Genomic DNA, 13,877 nt, shown 5'->3' with positions numbered 1-13,877 from the left:
CCTATACCAGTTTCTTTGATTCACACATGAAAGAATACACTGTTGGCTCCCTATGTTCTCCAATCCTAAGAGTCTTTATTTGCGGCTGTTTTGTCAGGCATATTAGTCGAACGCGTCTGCGCAAGAGAGTTGAGCGCCGCCGAAGCCACCGCAGCGGCCGCCAGGTTCGAGGAGGCCGGGCGCGGAGATAGCGGCGGAGTTGCGTGATGGTGGCGCGGGGCGTGTGTTGTCGGTCTCTGAGGCGCGAAATGAAGGCCGGCGCTCGCCGTGTTGGGGGTCCGCCATCTTGTGCCTTCCGCGAGAGGCCGCAACTTGGGGCTATCGCCACCTATCCCCAACCCGCTCAGATGACGCCCTCGCCCTTTGGACCGGGAGGCCTGGACTTTATAACCGTAGGACAAGTTACGCACTTTTTACCTATTGTGTAACATAGGATTTTACAGCCTTATTAATCCCGTCGGAGGTTAGAGTCTTATTTCTAACGTGGGTTTGTGTGTGTTGTCCTTACCGTCATTTACTTTAAGTTAGATTAAGTAGTGTGCAAGCAGAGGGACTGATCACCTTATCAGTTTGGCCCTGTACAAACTTAGCATACTTACCACTACCAGCCGGCCGTGGTGGCCGTGCGGTTCTGGCGCTGCAGTCCGGAACCGCGGGACTGCTACGGTCGCAGGTTCGAATCCTGCCTCGGGCATGAATGTTTAGTTAGGATTAAGTAGTTCTAAGTTCTAGAGGACTTATGACCTATGATGTTGAGTCCCATAGTGCTCAGAGCCATTTCAACCATTTGACCCTTAACACTACCACAGCCTTATTTACGTTACTAGTCCGATATATATAATACAAATACACTACTGGCCATTAAAATTACTGAACCACGAAAATACAGACGCGAAATTTAACCGACAGGAACAAGATGCTGTGTTATGCAAATGATTAGCTTTTCAGAACTTTCACACAAGGTTGGCGCCAGTGGTGACACCTACAGCTTCCTGACATGAGGAAAGTTTCCAACCGATTTCTTATACCGAAACAGCAGTTGACCGGTGTTGCCTGGCGAAACGTTGTTGTGATGCCTCGTGTAAGGAGGAGAACTGCGTACCATCACGGGCGGATTGTAGCCTATCGCGATTGCGGTTTGTCGTATCGCGACAATGCTGCTCGCGTTGGTCGAGATACAATGACTGTTAGCAGAATATGGTTTCGGTGGGTTCAGGAGGGTAATACGAACGCCGTGCTGGATCCCAACGGCCTCGCATCACTAGGGTTCGAGATGACAGGCGTCTTATCCGCATGGCTGTAACGGATCGTGCAGCCACGTCTGGATGCCTGAGTCAAAAGATGGGGACGTTTGCAAGATAACAACCATCTGCACGAACAATTCGACGACATTTGCAGCCTAGTGACGACTGGGTGTTGTGTGATGTCCTTAGATTAGTTAGGTTTAAGTAGTTCTAAGCTCTAGGGGACTGATGACCATAGATGTTAAGTCCCATAGTGCTCAGGGCCATTTGAACCAATTGACATTTGCAGCCGCATGGAGTATCAATTCGGACACCATGGTTCCGGCTACCCTTGACGCTGCATCACAGACAGGTGCGCTTGCGACAGTGTACTCAACGACGAACCTGGGTGCACGAATGGCAAAACGTCATTTTTTCGGATAGATCCAGGTTCTGTCTACAGCATCATGATGGTCGCATCCGTGTTTGGCGACATCGCGGTGAACGCACATTGGAAGCCTGTATTCGTCATCCCCATACTGGTGTATCACCCGGCGTGATGGTGTGGGATGCCATAGGTTACACGTCTCGGTCACCTCTTGTTCGCATTGACGGCACTTTGAACAATGGATGTTACATTTCAGATGTGTTACGACACGTGGTTCCCCCTTTATTCGATTCCTGCAAAACCCTATATTTCAGCAGGATAATGCACGTCCGCATGTTGCACGCCCTGTACGGGCCTTTCTGGATACAGAAAATGTTCGATTGCTGCCCTGGTTAGCACATTCTCCAGATCTCTCACCAATTGAAAACGTCTCGTCAATGGTGGCCGAGCAATTAGCTCGTCACCATATGCCAGTCACTACTCATGATGAACTGTGTGTGGTATCGTGTTGAAGCTGCACGGGCAGCTGTATCTGTACACGCCATCCAAGCTCTGTTTGACTCAATGCCCAGGCATAAGAAGGCCGTTATTACGGCCAGAGGTAGTTGTTCTCGGTACTGATTTCTGAGGATCTATGCACCCAAATTGCGTGAAAATGTAATCACGTGTCAGTTCTAGTATAATATATTTTTCCAATGAATACCCGTTTATCATCTGCATATCTTCTTGGTGTAGCAATTTTAATGGCCAGTAGTGTATAGTGTATTAATACACGCAAAAAAAAAAAAAAAAAAAAAGACATTCGCCTTGGCTGCTTATCAGGTTGTAAGAGCACAATGTCTCCCACGCTACATTTAACCGGTTTCTTGTCAGGACGCTGTCCTTCATGAAAGTTTCTTAATTCTAACAAATATTCTTTATTTCATCTTTTCATTTTTCAATTTGCCTCGCGGCTTTGCTTCTCTTTGCAGAGCCTTTTGTATATCCGATTCAGGACCTGTGGGTTAACCGTTCTCTCGTTAAGCAATGGCTCGGCATCAGCACATCTGATTCCCCACGTGTGACTGGTCGTGAATTGATGGCGGCTCTTATTTCTGCTAATAAAGTCCTTAGTGCTTCTTCGTCCGCTAGTGACTTTTCCAGAATCTTCCGAAAGCAACATCTCGCAGTTCCTACGACGCGTTCCCAGCAGTCTCCCCACCAAGCACAATGAGCTTCCCAGAGACACCTTCCTGAGCGAAGTGCTAGCTGATCATTGTGACTTCAAAGAAATGAGCGATCTCTTTCAGTTCTGCGTTTGCTGCTTTAAACATTTTTGCGTTACCCGAATAAGTAGCATTTGATATTCCTCTTCTTGCAGTAAATCTTCTGAAGCTCATAAGAAATTTATCCGTGCTCATATTTGATTCGAGGTCGAGGTGGAGAGCACTTGTGGTAGCACAGGTAAACAGTAACACACAACATTTCCGTAACAAATTGTCGACTTGGACGAAAAGCGGTCTGTGAAATCCTACACACATAAAAAAAAAAAGTTTTGCATCGCCTCAGTTCCCAGAACTCCTGAAGACAGAAGGTGACTGTGGATATTGTATCACAGACACAGTCCCTTTGACAGTTCAGAGGTATCACTAAACTCGCCTAAAGATGTAAACAGCCGTGCAGAGCAGCGCCTATTAGAGGGAAGGGGTCAGACAGCCGATCAGTTCCAGTCATTCCACCAGGAAGGAGATACACGGCTCTTGTTATCTGTAGTTCAACCATGCCTAGACGGTCAATACCGCTGCTGTATCGCGTCCGCATTGTTACTTTGTGCCAGGAAGGGCCCTCAACAAGAGAAGTGTCCAGGCCTCTCGAAGTGAACCGAAGCGATTTTGTTCGGACATGGAGAAGATATAGAGAGACAGGAACTGCCGCTCAGGCCGCCCAGGGGATACTACTGCAGTGGATGACGGCTACCTACTGATTATGCCTTGGAGGAAACCTGACAGCAACGCCCCCATGTTGGATAATGCTTTTTGTGCATCCACAAGACGTCGTGTTAGGACTCCAACTGTGCGCAATAGTCTGCATGATGCGCAACTTCACTCCCGACGTCCATGAGTAGGTCAGTCTTTGCAACCACGACTCCATGCAACGCTATACAAGTGGGCCCAAGAACATGCCGAAAGGACCGCTCAAGATTGGCATCACGTTCTCTTCGCCGATGAGTGTCGCATATGCCTTCAACCGGACAATCGTCGGAGACGTGTTTGGAGGCAACCCGGTCAGGCTGAACGTCTTAGATACACTGTCCAGCGAGTGCAACAAGATAGAGGTTCCCAGCTGTAACGGCTGTACTATATGTGAATACCCTCCTCCGTCCGATAGTGCAACCACATCGGCAGCATATTGGCGAGGCATTCGTCTTCATGGATGACAATTCAAAAATGATTCAAATGGCTCTAAGCACTATGGGACTTAACATCTGAGGTCATCAGTCCTCTATACTTAAAAATACTTAAACCCAACTAACCTAAGGACAGCACTCACATCCAGGGCTGAGGCAGGATTCGAACCTGTGACCGTAGCAGCAGCGCGGATTCGGACTGAAGCGCCTAGAACCGCTTGGCCACAGTGGCCGGATATGACAATTCGCGCCCCCATCATGCACATCTTGTGAATCCTTCCTTCAGGACAACGACACCGCTTGACTTCCAGCTTGTTCTCCAGTCGTGAACAATATCGAACATGCCTGGGATAGATTGAAAAGGGTTGTTTATGGACGACGAGACCCACCGACCATTCCAGTGGATCTACGCCGAATCGCCGTTGAGGAGTGGGATAATCTGGTCCAACGATGGCTTGATGAACTGGTGGAGAGTATGCCACGACGAATACAGGCATGCATCAATGCAAGAGGACGTGCTACTGGGTATTAGAGGTACCGGTGTGTACAGCAGTCTGGACCACCACCTCTGAAGATCTCGCTGTATTTTGGTACAACTGCAAATGGCTTAGTGAATTTAATGTGGTCTGGTGGTACAGCAGGTCGTCTCTTGAGGATTTCAAAGGACCGCTTTTCGTCTGGGCGTCTTACTAGGAATACACATGTGTATTACTCCTTTTAGTGTTTTTTCCCCTTAAAATCCAATGTTCTTTCCGTAATTCAGTAAATACTACAGCAGTTCCAAGGTGATGTGAGGGCATGTGCGTGTAGACAATTTGTAAATGGATGAGGACCTTAAAGAGTAGCCGATGCTTTTCCAGTCTACTCAAATCCGCATAGTGAAGACGTCCTCCAAGTTGTACAAGTCCATATTGGACGTTCTGTCTTTGATTTTGCTGCAAAATGTGGTTTGTTTTTAAGCGCATGATATTCCGCTGGGTACCTTTCCTGCTGGGCCATCCCTATTTAACTTAGTTTTGCAGTGAATTTACCCTTTTTCTGGGCTTTTAACATTATATATGAAACAAAGAATCCATTCCATTATGTGCAACAGTTTCCAGCAAGAATAGTATTTTCATGCTTGAATGCGACACACCCATGCGTTAATAGCTAAGACTTATTTCTATATCTTTGGTGTCTCTGGTAATTGGTCACAAGAGATTTATTGTGGAGGCCAAGTTACATGTTTCTGAGTTAGCCACCATAGCATGGAAAATTGTAATCTCTTGATCGAAGTTCCATGTGACAGGAAATCTCCTGGATTGTCTGTGGTAGGATAGTGTCAACACTGCGATAGCGTTGAAATTTCATGGATTTTAGTTACTCTATTATCAACAACCGTAATCCAGTGACATAGATCGCTTCGTATCCAGCCAAGTGCCACCGAGGAATCGCTCCAAATTATTGTGTTTGCGATGTGAAATCCCGAAGCTTGAACTCAGTAGGGCAGCTAGCAATTCAAGTCGCAGAAGCGTTATGCCTCTGATAGGAGAAACTCTGTTTTTACTCACTGCCAAACGGACAAATGTATTATTGGTGTTGGATGTTCGAATGTACAGCACTGCTCCATACACCCTTTCTGAGGTATCACAGGAAAACGTGAATTTGTGAAATTTGCACTTTTTGACTGTGCAAGCCTGTCCATCTAGGAACTCTGAATGATGGCAGACGAGTGATCTGTGATGTCCAAAACATCTACTGCGGGGGTAAGTCTGGGAGAAATATTTTGTTCCAATGCATGCCTTTACACCATGTTTCTTGAAATAGGATTTTTCTGTTATGGATATCGGTGAAAAGATGCCAAGAGGACCAAAAAACTTCTCTGTCCTGCGAAGTAAAAAAAATTGCAGGTCCATATGGTAATTTATTGGTAATGATCAAAGAGGATTGATTCTGATTTCGCAGCCCAGTGGATGGCTAAGACTATGATATGTTATTTAACTGATAGCCCTTTCATTTTCCGTATGCCCTTTAATGTATTAGAATTGGAAGTTTAACTTGTTGCAGTCACCTGACAGTAAATAGATGTGATCGTTCTGTCGTCCTCGCAGCTTGTGGCAAAACTGTCCATAGAAGTGATTTTATCTCAAAGCCCTGTTACAACAGGATAAGTGCCTTTAAACTTTTTAGCCAATTCACGCAACGTCGCAGATAGGAGAAATGGGCTGCATGTGAGACCAAATGGTAAATTACGATGTCATTTGTAGTTTGCCAAATTACACCTCCTCTTTTCTAGACACGAAGCTAGAAAAATCGCGTTAATTCTCTATTCTTTTCATTTAGTGACAGTTCTAAGAATGCTTGAGTGCCGTCTTCAACAATGGACTTTTGATACATCCTGAAACAAATTGAAGTTGATAGTATTATGGTCGACAAATTTGGTCCCGTGTCATTAAGTGACGCTGAATCATTTTCCCGTGATGAAGCATCAGATCGATTCTCCATTTTGCAATTCCCAGTCTTTCCTTTTCCATGTCTGATGAGGAAGGTGGGCTACATCATTCGAAGTAGATGTAGATGTAGATGAAGTTGAAGTACCCTGCATAATGATCCTTTCAACGTGCTCACTCTGAATATAAAACAACATCAGTAAGTAATGCACCTTACGAAACTGAACGTTATTAGAAAATTTCCTTTGTAACGACGTAAAGCGTATTTCTGCGTTGCAGCAATTTGAAAAATAGATCAAGTCTATCTTTCTTAGCTATGAAACTGCCTTCCTGCCTTCCACCACGTGGAACATATCATGAAAGTTCCGAAACACGGCGGTATGTTTCACTGACAGTGATCTTTCTCGTTGTTCTATTATCCCCATCAATTCTATTTCCAGAAGCGATGCATGTCCTTGTCAAAGGATGCAGAATCTTCGTTGAGGTGCAAATGGCCATCAGTAACACGGCTAACAATAATACTCTATCCGTGGAAACTGATAATCCATGCAAATCTAGAAGGAAGAAAAACTGCCTTTATTATTTTCCGAACTAGGTCTGCACCTGTAAGAACTGCAGTAGGGTACTGGAGCTCGTCGTTCTTAGGATAAGCAAATTTGCAGCTTATGGATGTCAGTATCGTGAGCAACACCTAGAAGTGATGAATACGTGTTCCTACTTCCAAAGATGGAGAAAGTCATGGAATTTTTTGTACGAACTCCTCTCAGCTTGAAGTGAAGGAGCCTGCGATTTGTTGACGTAAAATGTGGTGACTCTAACCCTGCAACAGCTATGGGTAATGGGTGATGACTTGCAGTTGCAAGCTGTTGACAAAATTCGTGCCCATTTGCTCCCAGCATCGACTGAACAGCGAGTACGTTTTTCCCAGTTGGACCTGTGATCCAAACAGAGGAAGTCTGAAGATATGTGAAGAGAAGTCGTTGAATATTAATCGTTCCCTCTAAGACTCGCGTTTCTTCATTACAGACAGGTACATGATGGGACTCCTTGCATTAAGAACTAGCTACTTTGTTTTTCTTTCTGCTTTATTTGATGTTAGACCCCCTATCTAGACACAAGAAACATCGACTGAAGGATTTCATTTTGTCGATCCTATCCCTGATGCTCGATATCTTTGTACTCTCTTGTACCACATGAAGATGTGAATCACAAGACACACAGTGTTTCGACCGTTATCTTTTAGTATTTCTGCCAGGTTTCTCGCCTTTTGTATTCACCTGCAAAGTCGCAGCTGTGGATGTGAATGTATCTAAAAGGTTACAACCTCTAGTTTTGTGGATAATGATCGCTCCTTGTACTTCATCGTTCAAAAATTACATACGCTTCGTGACGTGGCTTTCTGCAATCCTCTCTCTTCTAGCGTGAATAACCTAGCGTCTGACTATATCTTCCGTAAACGCACGCAGAGTTTTGGGCGCTAACATATGAAGGTCAACTTTGTTTTTTCAAATGTGACGCTATAGTTTGGTACTTATTTTCTGATAGCGGCTATCGAGAAGAATCCGATGAAGGTAAAAGAAGGTCACAATGGTGGCATGAGCGTCCATTTACAGAAGGTGTTCGAAGTGACGACCATTAGGATCAGTGCAATGCTGCAATCGTCTTGTCATAGATTGAGTGGTATTTCATATCACATCAGCATTTTTCGAAGCACATACTCAGGCAATTTTCCCTCGCACGTCTTCAGATGTAGTTGGAGCGCCATTATTAACAATGTCTTTTACGAATCCCCACAAGAAAAAAATCCAGAGTCGTCAAGTCTGGTGAATGAGCTGTCCACGGCGCATCTCCTCCACGTCCAATCCAACGATGTGGGAATTTTCTGTGCAACTCATTTCCAGCCATCAACAAAATTTTGCCAGACACCCATTGTATTAGTACCACATTCTGCTCCTTGTTTCTAAAGGTATTTCTTCAATAACAAAGCTAATGTTTCTTGCAGGAATATGGTGTACCTCCTACCATTAAGACCTCCTTCGATGAAATAGGGGCCTATAATTCTGTCCTCCAGAATCCCACACTATACATTAATCGACAACGGTTTCTGGTGTGCAACTTGCCGCAGCTAACATAGATTTTCAGTTGCCCAATAACGAGTGTTATACAGAATGAGATTTTCACTCTGCAGCGGAGTGTGCGCTGATATGAAACTTCCTGGCAGATTAAAACTGTGTGCCCCACCGAGACTCGAACTCGGGACCTTTGCCTTTCGCGGGCAAGTGCTCTACCAACTGAGCTACCGAAGCACGACTCACGCCCGGTACTCACAGCTTTACTTCTGCCAGTACCTCGTCTCCTACCTTCCAAACTTTACAGAAGCTCTCCTGCGAACCATGCAGAACTAGCACTCCTGACAGAAAGGATATTGCGGAGACATGGCTTAGCCACAGCCTGGGGGATGTTTCCAGAATGAGATTTTCACTCTGCAGCGGAGTGTGCGCTGATATGAAACTTCCTGGCAGATTAAAACTGTGTGCCCCACCGAGACTCGAACTCGGGACCTTTGCCTTTCGCGGGCAAGTGCTCTACCAACTGAGCTACCGAAGCACGACTCACGCCCGGTACTCACAGCTTTACTTCTGCCAGTACCTCGTCTCCTACCTTCCAAACTTTACAGAAGCTCTCCTGCGAACCATGCAGAACTAGCACTCCTGACAGAAAGGATATTGCGGAGACATGGCTTAGCCACAGCCTGGGGGATGTTTCCAGAATGAGATTTTCACTCTGCAGCGGAGTGTGCGCTGATATGAAACTTCCTGGCAGATTAAAACTGTGTGCCCCACCGAGACTCGAACTCGGGACCTTTGCCTTTCGCGGGCAAGTGCTCTACCAACTGAGCTACCGAAGCACGACTCACGCCCGGTACTCACAGCTTTACTTCTGCCAGTACCTCGTCTCCTACCTTCCAAACTTTACAGAAGCTCTCCTGCGAACCATGCAGAACTAGCACTCCTGACAGAAAGGATATTGCGGAGACATGGCTTAGCCACAGCCTGGGGGATGTTTCCAGAATGAGATTTTCACTCTGCAGCGGAGTGTGCGCTGATATGAAACTTCCTGGCAGATTAAAACTGTGTGCCCCACCGAGACTCGAACTCGGGACCTTTGCCTTTCGCGGGCAAGTGCTCTACCAACTGAGCTACCGAAGCACGACTCACGCCCGGTACTCACAGCTTTACTTCTGCCAGTACCTCGTCTCCTACCTTCCAAACTTTACAGAAGCTCTCCTGCGAACCATGCAGAACTAGCACTCCTGACAGAAAGGATATTGCGGAGACATGGCTTAGCCACAGCCTGGGGGATGTTTCCAGAATGAGATTTTCACTCTGCAGCGGAGTGTGCGCTGATATGAAACTTCCTGGCAGATTAAAACTGTGTGCCCCACCGAGACTCGAACTCGGGAACTTTGCCTTTCGCGGGCAAGTGCTCTACCAACTGAGCTACCGAAGCACGACTCACGCCCGGTACTCACAGCTTTACTTCTGCCAGTACCTCGTCTCCTACCTTCCAAACTTTACAGAAGCTCTCCTGCGAACCATGCAGAACTAGCACTCCTGACAGAAAGGATATTGCGGAGACATGGCTTAGCCACAGCCTGGGGGATGTTTCCAGAATGAGATTTTCACTCTGCAGCGGAGTGTGCGCTGATATGAAACTTCCGGGCAGATTAAAACTGTGTGCCCCACCGAGACTCGAACTCGGGACCTTTGCCTTTCGCGGGCAAGTGCTCTACCAACTGAGCTACCGAAGCACGACTCACGCCCGGTACTCACAGCTTTACTTCTGCCAGTACCTGGTCTCCTACCTTCCAAACTTTACAGAAGCTCTCCTGCGAACCATGCAGAACTAGCACTCCTGACAGAAAGGATATTGCGGAGACATGGCTTAGCCACAGCCTGGGGGATGTTTCCAGAATGAGATTTTCACTCTGCAGCGGAGTGTGCGCTGATATGAAACTTCCTGGCAGATTAAAACTGTGTGCCCCACCGAGACTCGAACTCGGGACCTTTGCCTTTCGCGGGCAAGTGCTCTACCAACTGAGCTACCGAAGCACGACTCACGCCCGGTACTCACAGCTTTACTTCTGCCAGTACCTCGTCTCCTACCTTCCAAACTTTACAGAAGCTCTCCTGCGAACCATGCAGAACTAGCACTCCTGACAGAAAGGATATTGCGGAGACATGGCTTAGCCACAGCCTGGGGGATGTTTCCAGAATGAGATTTTCACTCTGCAGCGGAGTGTGCGCTGATATGAAACTTCCTGGCAGATTAAAACTGTGTGCCCCACCGAGACTCGAACTCGGGACCTTTGCCTTTCGCGGGCAAGTGCTCTACCAACTGAGCTACCGAAGCACGACTCACGCCCGGTACTCACAGCTTTACTTCTGCCAGTACCTCGTCTCCTACCTTCCAAACTTTACAGAAGCTCTCCTGCGAACCATGCAGAACTAGCACTCCTGACAGAAAGGATATTGCGGAGACATGGCTTAGCCACAGCCTGGGGGATGTTTCCAGAATGAGATTTTCACTCTGCAGCGGAGTGTGCGCTGATATGAAACTTCCTGGCAGATTAAAACTGTGTGCCCCACCGAGACTCGAACTCGGGACCTTTGCCTTTCGCGGGCAAGTGCTCTACCAACTGAGCTACCGAAGCACGACTCACGCCCGGTACTCACAGCTTTACTTCTGCCAGTACCTCGTCTCCTACCTTCCAAACTTTACAGAAGCTCTCCTGCGAACCATGCAGAACTAGCACTCCTGACAGAAAGGATATTGCGGAGACATGGCTTAGCCACAGCCTGGGGGATGTTTCCAGAATGAGATTTTCACTCTGCAGCGGAGTGTGCGCTGATATGAAACTTCCTGGCAGATTAAAACTGTGTGCCCCACCGAGACTCGAACTCGGGACCTTTGCCTTTCGCGGGCAAGTGCTCTACCAACTGAGCTACCGAAGCACGACTCACGCCCGGTACTCACAGCTTTACTTCTGCCAGTACCTCGTCTCCTACCTTCCAAACTTTACAGAAGCTCTCCTGCGAACCATGCAGAACTAGCACTCCTGACAGAAAGGATATTGCGGAGACATGGCTTAGCCACAGCCTGGGGGATGTTTCCAGAATGAGATTTTCACTCTGCAGCGGAGTGTGCGCTGATATGAAACTTCCTGGCAGATTAAAACTGTGTGCCCCACCGAGACTCGAACTCGGGACCTTTGCCTTTCGCGGGCAAGTGCTCTACCAACTGAGCTACCGAAGCACGACTCACGCCCGGTACTCACAGCTTTACTTCTGCCAGTACCTCGTCTCCTACCTTCCAAAGGTTTGGAAGGTAGGAGACGAGGTACTGGCAGAAGTAAAGCTGTGAGTACCGGGCGTGAGTCGTGCTTCGGTAGCTCAGTTGGTAGAGCACTTGCCCGCGAAAGGCAAAGGTCCCGAGTTCGAGTCTCGGTGGGGCACACAGTTTTAATCTGCCAGGAAGTTTCATATCAGCGCACACTCCGCTGCAGAGTGAAAATCTCATTCTGGAAACATCCCCCAGGCTGTGGCTAAGCCATGTCTCCGCAATATCCTTTCTGTCAGGAGTGCTAGTTCTGCATGGTTCGCAGGAGAGCTTCTGTAAAGTTTGGAAGGTAGGAGACGAGGTACTGGCAGAAGTAAAGCTGTGAGTACCGGGCGTGAGTCGTGCTTCGGTAGCTCAGTTGGTAGAGCACTTGCCCGCGAAAGGCAAAGGTCCCGAGTTCGAGTCTCGGTGGGGCACACAGTTTTAATCTGCCAGGAAGTTTCATATCAGCGCACACTCCGCTGCAGAGTGAAAATCTCATTCTGGAAACATCCCCCAGGCTGTGGCTAAGCCATGTCTCCGCAATATCCTTTCTGTCAGGAGTGCTAGTTCTGCATGGTTCGCAGGAGAGCTTCTGTAAAGTTTGGAAGGTAGGAGACGAGGTACTGGCAGAAGTAAAGCTGTGAGTACCGGGCGTGAGTCGTGCTTCGGTAGCTCAGTTGGTAGAGCACTTGCCCGCGAAAGGCAAAGGTCCCGAGTTCGAGTCTCGGTGGGGCACACAGTTTTAATCTGCCAGGAAGTTTCGAGTGTTATACAGATTAACATTTCAATGATTCGTGAATGTAGCCTCGTCAGTGAATGAAATCAAATTAATAAATGTGTGATCCCTCTGAATCTCATGTTGAGCCCATTCCGAGTGGAGTGGCCGCTCGGTCTGGGCGTCCTTCACGGTTCTCGCGGCTCCCCCCTCGGAGGTTCGAGTCCTCCCTCGGGCTTGGTAGAGACTGATATGGTAAGAATGATATTTACGGCGAAGCAGAACACGAACAACATAAATCTGGCTCATTCCAGATTCCCTTGCGATTTGACGCGCTAACACAAGGACCTCGGACGACAGTGGCAAGAGTATCAATTTCCGTTCCTCGTTAGTAACTTTCCTTTGCCGCATTTGTTTCCGATGCGTTGAAGCTCCAGTTGTTCTCAATTAACCACACACATATTTAAATGTATGACGTGTAGGGTGAGAACGTTGAGGATATCTTTCAGCATGTGAGTCTCTAGCTCTCACCTTGGCATTCTCAGTAAATGAGAAGCATACTTGTTCTTCGAAGGAATACATCATTCACATTCGCTTGATACGACGATACTAGTCTTACCGTTCCTATCAGTGTTGTACTGCGAAACCGTCGAATGGTGTTTACACGTCAATGGCACGTTATATAGATACGCAGTATTCGGCGAATATTTACTATTTACACCATAGAGAATTGTTAGAGCGTGTGCTTCGATAAGTGCCGAAGTGATAAGGAGATTTCAGCACGGTTTTGATACCAATGGTCATGCCTTCGAACACCTTCTTTAAATGAACGTTCATGCCACCTTTTCGAACTTCCTTGACCATCAAAGAGCTTACTGTTACACATCATTGGGTTCGTTTCGATAGCCGCTTTCATAAAATAAGTACCAAACTGTAGCATCTCATTAAAAAAAAAGTTGATCTTTCTATCTCTGACGTGACTCTACATAACAACAAAATACCAACGTCGTATTGTGGCCCACTTTGTCCCATGCAACATTTGTCCCACAAACTTTTCAGCTACTATCATACTTTCGGAGTTATTCTAGGTGGCAATAGTTAGTGACTCACCCTGTATATAGCGCGTTCATTGTTTCTATTGACGCATGTGACCGGTTTGACAGATTCTGGGTAATCGAGATGAGCCTGAATTGTACGGTTTTTGTCTCGATAGCGAGATACTAATGTACGCTTCATTTCCTAATTCGAATCCGCATTGATGGGAATGCCTTCAACCAAGGTCTTTGGCTCATCTTCTAAATATCCCCGAAGGAAAACATGATTATCTCTAGTAGAAATCGATGGATTGCTGTCG

The sequence above is a fragment of the Schistocerca gregaria genome, chromosome 5 (genome assembly GCF_023897955.1).
Source record: "Schistocerca gregaria isolate iqSchGreg1 chromosome 5, iqSchGreg1.2, whole genome shotgun sequence".
In the NCBI taxonomy this organism is placed as follows: Eukaryota; Metazoa; Arthropoda; class Insecta; order Orthoptera; family Acrididae; genus Schistocerca; species Schistocerca gregaria.
This window is presented reverse-complemented; position numbering follows the sequence as displayed.